The sequence below is a fragment of the Heterodontus francisci genome, chromosome 14 (genome assembly GCF_036365525.1).
Source record: "Heterodontus francisci isolate sHetFra1 chromosome 14, sHetFra1.hap1, whole genome shotgun sequence".
In the NCBI taxonomy this organism is placed as follows: Eukaryota; Metazoa; Chordata; class Chondrichthyes; order Heterodontiformes; family Heterodontidae; genus Heterodontus; species Heterodontus francisci.
In genome coordinates this window covers 55798308-55809932 of record NC_090384.1, presented here as the reverse complement: position 1 = coordinate 55809932, position 11625 = coordinate 55798308, and the positions used below count along the sequence as shown (strand labels likewise).

The window sequence follows — 11625 nt, the reverse complement described above, 5'->3', positions numbered from 1 at the left end:
TCCTCCATCTCCCTTCCACTATTAGGTGGTCTGCAGATGACACCTATTAGTACGATTCATCCTTTATTATCTTTTATCACTATCCAAATGGATTCTATTTTTGTCTTGCTGATAAATGTGTCCCTTTTTTCTACTGCCATTATGTTATCCCTAATAACTACAGCTACTCCACCTCCCCTTTTTTCCCCTCTATCTTTTCTAAATATGTTACACCCTGCATTGTTTAATTTCCAGTCCTGACTTTTCTGCAGCTGTATCTCAGTAATCCCTAATATGTCTGGTTCCTCCCGATGCACGATTGCCTCCAGCTCCCCTGTTTATTTACACACACTGTACACATTGCTGTACAGACATTTTATCTAATTTTTAATAGGATTTCCTATTTAATAGGCTCCTTAGACAGCACCTTCCAAATCTGCGACCTCTACCAACTAGAAGGACAAGGGCAGCACATACATGGGAACACCACCACCTGCAAGTTCCCCTCCAAGTCACACACCATCCTGACTTGGAACTATATTGCTGTTCCTTCACTGTCGCTGGGTCAAAATCCTGGAACTCCCTTCCTAACAGCACTGTGGGTATACCTACCTCACATGAACTGCAGCAGTTCAAGAAGGCAGCTCACACCACCTTCTCAAGGGCAATTAGGGATGGTCAATAAATGCTGGCCTGGCCAGCGCTACCCACATCCCATGAATGAATTAAAAAAAAATAAAAAAATTTAGGCTGCTTACATTTCTTGTAGATCCTTCCCCCCATCTTACTAGTTTAAAGCCTTTGGCATCAGACAGCAACATCCCTCCTCCCTCATATATTTGGCAGGTATTTTCAAAAAATAGAAACTGTTTAGTAACTGCTAAAATGTTCTCCTTCCCAGTATCTATGCACCAACAGCAAAGTTATTTAAACTTCCAAAATAAAAGCAAAATACTGCAGATGCTGGAAATCTGAAATAAAAACAAGAAATGCTGGAAATACTCAGCAGGTCTGGCAGCATCTGTGGAGAGAGAAGCAGAGTTAATGTTTCGGGTCAGTGACCCTTCTTCAGAACTGGCAAATATTACAAATATAAAAGAGTTTAAGCAAGTAAAGCGGGGGGGGGGGGGGGGGGGGGGGGCGGGGGGTGGGGTGGGTGGAGCAAGAGATGACAAAAGAGAAGGTGTTGATAAGACAAGGTCATAGAGATTAACTGACCAGAAGGTCATGGAACAAAGGCAAACGGTATGCTAATGGTGTGCTGAAAGACAAAGCATCCCTCCCCACCATTTGAGCCAGCATTGAATGCCTTTCCCATCTTATTGCTTAGACACAGCTGCTCAATATCCTTGGTTATGCAGCCATTATTATCACTACTTCTACCATAGCTGTTGTTCAGTGCTGCCCATACGGGTCTTGCAGCTCATTCTGGCCTGCTTGCACTCATTGGCATCTTTATATATTGTTGCTGGCTTTTAGCATCTCAACATTGCCCTTATTTCTTGCTTATCTCTCTGTCCTCCTCTTTCACCAAGAGATTATACTGAAGGCAGGATTTTGAGTTTTGGGTCGGGACCCCAATGTTGGGGTCAAATTGGGGCCCTGACCTTGCACTATGTTAAGAGCAGTCACCCGGCAATGATTTTTGCTAAAGTGGCCAATTAAGGAGGGCGGGCGAGCCCTTGAAGCTAGAGGCCGAATAGGAGGCCCTGCAGCATGGAAGGAGCTGCAGTCTTGGCAGACAAGGGAGAGAGAGGCCACCTCCATCTTGAGGCTCTCTCAGCACTTTTAAAAGCTTTGAATTAAAAAATGGCCACAGCTGCTGGGCCACCATTCTTGAGAGGGAATCCGCCACAGGGTGGCACAGCTATGGCCAGGTAGATAGGGAGGACTTCAAAATCCGCATGGAATGCTGGCCCCCCCCCCCACACCCCGGTCTGCCACCTCCAGGCAGCTGGTGTTTTCCCAATGCCGCAGGGGGCCTGCAGACTAACTGGAATATTCCAGTCGGCCTTTGACTTACATTGGCTACTCTCCGCTTGCAGACGTGTAGTCCTTCCGGCCCAAATCCCACTTCCGGGAAAATGGCCCGGGGTGGGATGGTCCCAGCAAACTGGCATACTGGCTGGTGGTGTGAAATTGTGCGCCTGCCCACCTCCATTCTCGCCCCCATATGAGAGTGAAAATTCTGCCCTTGGTCTTCACATTTTGTATAGAGTACCACAGGAAGGTTGACTACATTTTTTAAAAACTATTTTTTCAGCTATAACAAAACTCGCCAGTCCTGCTAAGTGCAAGATTAGGGTAAACATTATAGTTATTACCATTGCTCCATAATTATAGTATATTTTTTTAAGCAATGGGTACAGGCAGCAGAAGTAAAGCCTTGTCAATCCCGTATTTGTGTAAGAAAGAAAAGTGCAAATTCTTGCTTAGCTTTCCCTGTGTGTGCCGTTTGCTTTCAACAGATGGAATGTTTTACTTTAGGCATTACTCCAAGTCATGTTTATTCTGTCAAGACTTGAGCAATAACTGCAGAGGGGATTTCAGTTTTATAGATATCATCAGCAAATATGATTTAAATCAGTGGCTTAGAGTTGCTGCTTTGTATTTAGTGTCAGGTGTTAACTTCAGTGCTGTTATCTCCTTAAAGGTAGAAAGAAGAGTAACAACTTCAATGAGATCAGACACATGTGGGTACAAATGTTTATCAGCTGTAAAAAGCCCATAAACAATCTACCATGTAGCTAACTGCATACAAGATCAAGGAGCATAAGCGTAAATTGCCTGGCTGCCCTGGTGGCTAGAATTGATGTCTGGCCCAGTGAGATGAGGAAATGGGATGTATTCCTTCAAATATTCTACACTGTTATACAATCTTATCTTCTTGGGGAAAACTAAATACACAGTGACTCATGACAACGCAGAGCACACGCAGAGCGATCGCGGACGTCATCGTAGCGTGAGAACATTTGCCTGTTTTCCAGTACAAATTTGCGCATGCTTGTGCTGACGTCACCGCGCAATGACGTCCTCACCCTTCAATCGCTGTCTCCATTCCCCCTAATAGAAACCTGCTCCTCTCGCCATCTATGCTTCAATTGCCATTTTCAATTTCCTGCTCCGACAACTCGCCACTCCATCCTGCCTGGCCGCTTCCCTCCCCTCAGCCATTCGCTCCCGCCTTCGCTGCTTCCCTCCTCGGCTGCTCACTTCCCGTTTTGCCGCTGCCTTCCCTCAGCCACTCGCTTCCACCCTCGCTGCTTCACCCTCGGCCACTGGCTTCCTGCCTCGCTGCTTCCCCCCCGTCATCGCTCCCGGCCTCATGCTTCCCCCACACCCCCCCAGCCACTTGCTCCCGGTCTCGTGTCCCCCCCCGCCCCACCACTACCAGCCAATCGCATCCACCCTTGCCGTTTCCCCCCTCGGCCGGTCACTCCTGGCCTTGCCGCTTCCCCACCTTGGCCGATTGTTCCCTTCTGCTTCACCTGGAGAAACAGTGAGTGGGGGGTGCGGGGAACGAGCTGCCAAAGCGGCAAGGCGGGAAGTGAGCCACCGAGAGGCAGGAAGTGGCGAGCATCCGAGGGGTGAGGGGGTAAAGCGAGGAGTGAGTGGCCGAAGCAGCAAGGCGGGGAAGCAGTGAGGGCGGGACCGGGTGGCTGTGGGAAGGTAGTGGTGAGGTGGGGAGCGAGTGGCAAAGAGAAGTACAATGGCAGGAGGGATACTGTTGGAGGTGGGATGGCGGTGCGATTACAGCCCTTGAGGGGGTTTGGGTTTAATTTTTTTTGTGACAAATTGAGCAGCACTATCTTTAGACATCGCAGACATTGAAATGTCACTGGATGAAGCTGCATTTGCGCATGTGCAAGTACTGCACCACCTAGTGGTTGCATTGTCAGCAAATGCAGCCGAAAGAATAATCTTCACATTACATGTAGAATATGTAATGGGATCAATTATTTGGGGAAATAAAAAACAACTTACATTCAAATCAAAGCAAAATACTGCAGATGCTGGAAATCTGAAACAAAAACAAGAATTGCTGGAATCACTCAGCAGGTCTGGCAGCATCTGTGGAAAGAGAAGCAGAGTTAATGTTTCGGGTCAGTGACCCTTCTTCGGAACTGACAAATATTAGAAAAGTTACAGATTATAAGCAAGTGAGGTGGGGGTGGGGCAAGAGATAACAAAGGAGAAGGTGCAGATTGGACCAGGCCACATAGCTGACCAAAAGGTCATGGAGCAAAGGCAAACAATATGTTAATGGTGTGTTGAAAGACAAAGCATTAGTACAGATTAGGTGTTAATACATTCAAATCACACCTTTAACATAGAAAATGCCCCCAAACTAGAAAAAATAAAAAGGTAAAAGAATACATATGGAGCCAGAGAGGAGGTTCGGAAATGAGTTCAAATGCTTAGTTGAAAAGATGGGTTTGAGAAAGTTTTTAAAGGTGAGTGACAGCTTAACACTCTTCTGCCACCGGTGGGCTGGAGGAAGAGTGGTCTCACAATCGATCAAAGTTGGAGGACAGCAGGATATGGGAGGAGATCTGAGGCTGGAAGATGTAGCAGATAGAGTAGATTGGCATAGGAATGATTTGAAAATGAATGTGAATGTGTTGGACGATAAGGAGGTCAGTGTAGCCTGAGGAGATGGGGGTAATGGGCAATCAGGACTCAGTAGAGAACAGAGTTTTTAACAGGTTACAGTTTATGGAGGGATGGGGGTGATGGTGGGATGTTGGCAGGGAGAGCGTTAGAGAAAGTGAGTCTAGATTTGATAAAAGCAGAAATAAGCAAGCATTTCAGTGGCAGAGTAAGAGGCAGATAGCATTTCAGAGGTGGATGTAAGCAATCATGGTGGTATGGAACTGGCAGGTCTTCAGGACCGGCATGATGACTGCCTCTTATTTTGACTAAACCATTGAAGCCTTGTATTGTTAATATATTTTACTTTTTTTCTTTTGAGGCTGAACTGTTTTTATTTCTTTTTCCTCATTGATCTTGCTATTCCCATAGCTCCTGTATCCATCCAAGTGGGGTGGAGAGCAGCCACCCTACTCCCTGGGCTCTTGTTTTTGGGACCAGTTATCAGTATGGATTTAAGGAGTAGCTCTGAATTGGCACTAACAGTGATATCCTGTGAGGAGCCATAAATTGGTGAAAGAAGCAGAAATTAATTTAAACTTTCCACATTTCTTTCTAAATTCAAGCGGTCTAAAGGACAACATTATTCTAGAGGGGGAAACATAAAGTTGCAGGTCTAATTTATGTTTAATCCACCAAATGCGGCAAAGGCCATTAACAGTTAATAAATGCCATGTATGTTTAATTTATTGAGGCCCTTTCTGTTTGTCAGCTAAGACTAGAATGTTATCTCTATTTATTACAGGGAGATTACAACAGGGAATTAGACTGTTCAGCTCACCCAGCCTGTGATGGTGTTTGGCCTCCACCTGAGCAGTCGTCCTAATTCTCTGTACCTGCCATGCTGTCATGTCCATTTATTTCCCTTTCATTTAATCCTCCCTGTCTAAGCTATTCTTAAATCTTGAGACCATCTCAGGGCGGCACAGTGGCGCAGTGGTTAGCACCGCAGCCTCACAGCTCCAGCGACCCGGGTTCAGTTCTGGGTAGTGACTGTGTGGAGTTTGCAAGTTCTCCCTGTGTCTGCGTGGGTTTCCGCCGGGTGCTCCGGTTTCCTCCCACCTCCAAAGACTTGCAGGTTGATAGGTACATTGGCCATTGTAAATTGCCCCTTGTGTAGGTAGGTATGAGAATGGTGGGGATGTGGTAGAGAATATGGGATTAGTGTAGGATTAGTATAAATGGGTGGTTGTTGGTCGGCACAGACTCGGTGGGCCGAAGGGCCTGTTTCGGTGCTGTATCTCTAAATAAAAAATAAAAATAAATAAAATAAGAAATCTCCACCTCATTTGACTATCCCTGGTTCTGCATTGCACATCTTCATAGCCCTTTGTGTAAAAATGTTTCTCCTGCTTCCTGTTCTCGATCTTTTCTTTCAACCAGTATACATTTACTGACACAAAAGCAAAACACTGTGAATGCTGGAAATTGAAATAAAAGCAGAGAATGCAGGAAATGCAGGGCAGCACAGTGGCGCAGTGGTTAGCACCGCAGCCTCACAGCTCCAGCGACCCGGGTTCGGTTCTGGGTACTGCCTGAGTGGAGTTTGCAAGTTCTCCCTGTGACCACGTGGGTTTTCGCCAGGTGCTCCGGTTTCCTCCCACTGCCAAAGACTTGCAGGTTGATAGGTAAATTGGCCATTGTAAATTGCCGCTAGTGTAGGTAGGTGGTAGGAAAATGGTGAGGATGTGGTAGAGAATATGGGGTTAATGTAGGATTAGTATAAATGGGTGGTTGTTGGTCGGCACAGACTCAGTGGGCCGAAGGGCCTATTTCAGTGCTGTATCTCGAAATATAAAAATATAAAAAAATACTTAGCAGGTCAGGTAGCAGCCATTGAGATGAAAGATCATTGAGCTGAACATTTGGGCTGGATTTTCCTGGCCCCGTGGAGGTGGGTAGGCCCAGAAAATGTGGGGAAACCGCATCGGCATGACTACCTGATGTCTTCCTGCCTCTGGGAAAACTTTCCAGGGGTGGCATGGGAGCAGAAAAAGGATTCCGCTAGCTGAAGGAGTGCATCCAATTGAAGCCATTTAAGGGAGTCATTAATGGCAATTTTGCACAGTGATTTGAATTTTATAGAAGGCACACGGGTGCCACAGAGCTGCAGTGGCAAGCCAGCTCAAATGAAACAAGAGCATAGCAGGAAGTGATTGTTGGCTGAAACTGACAGGCATTCAGCTGTGCAGAGTTTCCAAGTATGAAGGCTCAGGGCTGCCATTGAAGGGAGTTCAATTTAAAGGGATTGCTGTGTGAAAAAACTGCGGCGGACGTCAGCAATTGGAAGGTTTTCTCCCAGGACTCATGCAGTGAACCGAGGCAGCGCAGGGCTATGTGGGGGAATGACATCCATTGAGCATTGAAGGCTGCAAAGGGAAATGGGTGCCCTGCACTCAGCGATCGCCTCCTGCAGTCAGAAGGAAAGAGAGAAACTTCGGCAGCCACATGGGGAGGAGCACCAGTGATATGATGCTGTACTGGCACGCACGCGTGGAGGGTACTCAGGGGCATGAAGGCAGTCGGATGCTCAATGAAGGCACTACCCAGTACACAGGAGCAACGGACAATAGCTCAGCTTGATGGACCCATTGGAGCACCAGTATCTTGAAGAATGCATTTATCAAGACAGGTGGTCGCTGACCTATGCAGCATTCTGGAGGAGGAATTGAGGCCGCTGGGATGTGGTGGGCACTCATTGCCTGTGGCAGTGAAGGTGAATGGTTTCACTACAGAGTCATTCCAGGGATTGACTGGGAACAATTATAGGATTTCTCAATCTGTGGCCCATCATTGCATTGAGCAGGTGGCAGATGTCTTTTTTGCGAGGGCAGGGAACGACATAAGGATCTTGACCAATAATCCACGTTTGGCTGAGAGGATGATTGGCTCCGGCACCATAGCAGGATTCTCTCAGGTCCAGGAGGTAATAGACTACACGCATGTGGCCATCAAGGCTTCTCAAGAGCAGCCAAGTGCTTTTGTCAACAAGAAGGGGTTCCATTCCTTCAATGTGCAAATTGTATGTGATATCACTGCAAAAGGATCCTGCAAGTGTGCTCTCAGTTCCTGAAAACCTGCCATGACTCTTTCATTCTGAGACATTGCCAGGTGCCCCAATTGTTCGTTCCACTGGCAAGCCTTTGTGGTTGGGTCCTGGGTAATGCAGATTATCTACTAAAGACAGGGCTGCTCACACCAGTGCAGAATCCCAACACCAAGGCAGAAGAAACATGCAATCAGAGCCATCTAACTTGTAAGGGTGACTACTGAACAGGCAATTGGCCTTCTTAAGGTGCGTTTTAAATGTTTAGACCATTCTAGGAAGACCTCCAGTAAAGCCCCTCAAGAGTTTCCGATGGTGTGTTGCGCTGTGCACAAGCTGGCGCAACAGAGGAGTTGAACTGGCACTGAATGATTCTCTTGAGCATGCTGCCTCCTCCAATGAGGAGGCTGAGGGGTAAGCTGAGTTAGAACCAATGGCTATGTACAGGAGGCGTTGATGCCCGGGCCATTGACATGCGCACAACAGAAATCCATGATTCCCTTATCTACACTAGATTCAGCTGAGACTCTCCATGCCTCCACTGGACCAGAGCCAGGCACCTCTCTGTGGATGCCCTGATGGCATGCAGTGCCGTGCCGTGACAATGTCACTGATCCTGTGAGGACTTCATCCCAAGTGCATCATCCATCCTTGCCCTACAATGGCAGATGACCTTTGCGTGGCAAAGCCTTTGAGGGCCCAGCATGGGTTGGGTCACATGCTTCTGGGTGGGGCAGCCTCTGAAATCAGGGTTGGAAGCAGTCACTGTCAGGGGGGCCAAGGGTCTGCCGTCAAAGCTGGGGTCGCCTTCAGCAGAGCTGCCGTTTCCATCAGCCATCCCTTCCTTGACCCTTTCATGGGCCATCCGTACTCTCCTTACCTGGATTCATGTGTCTCTGAGCCATCTTTCCAATCCAGTGCTCAATACCACTCAAAGTTGATGCCACACTGGGAGGCTGGTATGTGCCTCCTGCATCCACTCGGTGGCCTGCTGCGTGTGGATCACCACTCACTCAATGCAGTTGTCCATGCGCTCATAAACCAGAGTCGTGCTGCCACACATAGCATTGGTGGACTCCTCCATCATGCACACATGGGAGTGAACAGCCTCTGGGAACTCTGACAGATGGCTACTAATTTCCCACTCCTGCTCTACAAGCACCCATTTAGCTGATGATTCCAGAGGCTCAGCATCTACATGGAGCACTGGGAGGACTACTGCATGCATTCACCCATGTTTGGTACTGCATTGAGCATTAATGATTGGTCATGGTGCTCTGTTGTGACATTACCCTCTATCTTGGTCCTTGTTGAGTCCCAGTGCATGGGTCATCTGCATCACTGCTTATGTCATGGCCAGCATATTATACATGCAGCACTGCCACCTTGCACCATGACCGCACGGCTGCTCATCTCTTTGGCCACCTTCATCCCAGGCCTTCTTCATTAGTCAGGCTGGCCTCCTCATCCCATCCTCTGGAAATAGTACTTCCTTCCTTGCCCTCACTACCTGCCGGAGGTGCCACTGAACTGTGGAGTGACCCTTCTTCGCAGTCCTGCCATCCCCCCACACAGCCTTCTGCTGCACTCTTCAGCCTTCCCTATGTGCAGCCAGCATGAAAGCTGCCGACCATCCCTTAAAGATGCCGTCCTCAAGCTCGCTGCCGACACAAACTCCCACCCCCCCCAACCGATATTGGTCGGCTCCCCTGCAGACATGTCATTAATTGGCCGCATTGCGCAAGATACCCACAGAAGTCCTGCCATTTGTGCAACCCCGAAATGACCCTGGTGTTGGGATTTTGCGTCACTTGGCAAAATCTAGTCCTTTAACTCTCTTTCTCTCTCCATGGATGCTGCCTGAACTGTTAAGTATTTCCAGTATGTTCTCTTTTTATTACCTTTACTGACATTACTTCCATCTGCTAATTTGTTGTCCATTCACTTAGACTATTTATATCTATAAATTTGTGCTTCCATGTACACAACTTACAATGCCACCTATCGTTATGTCATCAGTAAATGTGGATATGTCCCATCATCTAAGCCATTGAGTACAGTGAGTAGTTAAGGCCCCAGTACTCAGTCTTGTGGGTCACCACTAGTCGCATCCAACTAATTAGAGTAGCTGCCCATTATCACCACTGTGTCTCCTACTGCTCAGCTATTTCCTAACCTGGCCAATAATTTTTCTTTAATTCCATGAGCTTCAACTTTAGCTAACAGTCTCTCATGCAGGACTTTATCAAATGCCTTCTGGAAGTCCACATAAATAACATCCATAGACATTCCCCTGTCCACTACTTTAGTCAGCTCTTCAAAAAATTCATTCAAGTTCATCAGGCGTTAACTACTTTTTACAAATATGAACAACTCTGAAAAACTGTCCTTAACTCTTACCTGTTTCCTCCCTTCTAACCAGTTTTTAATCCAATTTCAGACTCTTGAATCTTCTCCAATAGACTCCTGTGTGAAAGAATGTTTTAAAATATCCTTTGCTTTGGAATCCCAAAAAAGAACATTGATGTTAGAAGCTGGAAGAACAAACAGTTATTTTGGATCTGTGGGAGCTGTTGCTGTTTATGTTAATGGCAACAAAGAAGACTTGTGTTGTGGATGGAAAAACAACCTTGTTTAGTAGTAACCATGGAAACTTAATATTGTTCTTGGAAAATTTATGAATTTTGTCCTTAGTGACGAAAATGGGAATCTTTCTAATTGTCTTCACTGTTTATATAATCACACAATTTTGGATTGGTGTAACGTAGAAAATGTAGAGAGTTAAGCTCCTTTTGCAGTATCCCAAAAATGTACATTGATCCCAGCCTCTGAAGAACAGTTTTTAATGCACCAAGTCACAGTTTAGTACTGAAATGTGGGCAATTTTCCACTGTGGAATTGAAATCATTAGCAACTGAAGTTAAGATCACCTAAGATTCATTAAATTTTCAATTCTTGTAGGCAGCAGAAAAAAATAATTCTAATTGTCTGGCTAATATTTGAATCCAGGACCCGGAAATGGATGGACAATGCCAAGCTCATTTTGTCTTCTAATCCCACTTTTATTTGGAATTGTTTTCCAAACACTGTTCCATGTGACTGTGCAAAATAGAGATACTTGGTAAACACTTTACCATCATTATAAGTTTTTACCTTAAAGTTGAAGACTTTTGTTTTGATTTGATTAACCCTTTGACTACCATTCTGGCCTTGAAATACTGCTGCCAGGAACCATCCTGTGTTGCAACATCCACTTTCATTGACAATTTATTAGTTTAAGTTAGTGAAGAATTGAGCCTGTGACATTTTTGCACTTCGATGATTTGATCTAGTAGCAAACAGCACTTATCGGTCCACAATTCTGTCATGTTAGTGATTGGACACTGTTACACAGCTTGTGTGCTTATTGTGTAGAATAAAAATTCTTCAAACTAGATTTTATTTTTGGCTTGTATATTAGAATGGATAACCAAAGATAATTTTTTTAGGCTTCTTGTTTTTTCGAATGTTTTTAGATATGAATTTCTCTTCAACTCCCATAACCTAGATTTCCATAACCCATATTTGTTCTATAATTCTGTTTTACTTTTTCTATGAGGCAATGAAAGCATGTTTTATTGTAATTTGTTTGTGAATATGTCATTATTTTGTAACTAACACAAATGCAGTTTTTTTTTACTGATGGAATTGTGATTGCTCCACAGTTGCATATTGATAAATCATTTTATAATATGTTTATCCTTGGAATCCAAATTACTTGAAATTATGGATGAACTTACATTTTGAGATCATCTTAAACTGTAGACTAAGTATTAGTGATATTTTGTTTTAAGGAGAATTAATATAATTTCACAACTTTGTGGTAAAAAGATCAGAAGTGTGAAGCATTGTATATTAAAGGCTGCAGACTCCCCCATGTTTGGCAGGGGCTCACACTTGAGGAACACCAT

General features: G+C 45.5%; 1 protein-coding gene across 1 annotated transcript in view; it reads left to right on the top strand.

Moving 5' to 3' along the window:
* Nucleotides 1–11254, top strand: part of LOC137377053 (obscurin-like) — a 54191-nt gene extending 42937 nt beyond the window's left edge. Inside the window, exon 9 of the mRNA XM_068046254.1 lies at nt 10116–11254. The gene's annotated coding sequence lies outside the window, so the exon portion shown is untranslated. The remainder of the gene's footprint in view (nt 1–10115) is intronic.
* Nucleotides 11255–11625: the final 371 nt, after the last annotated feature.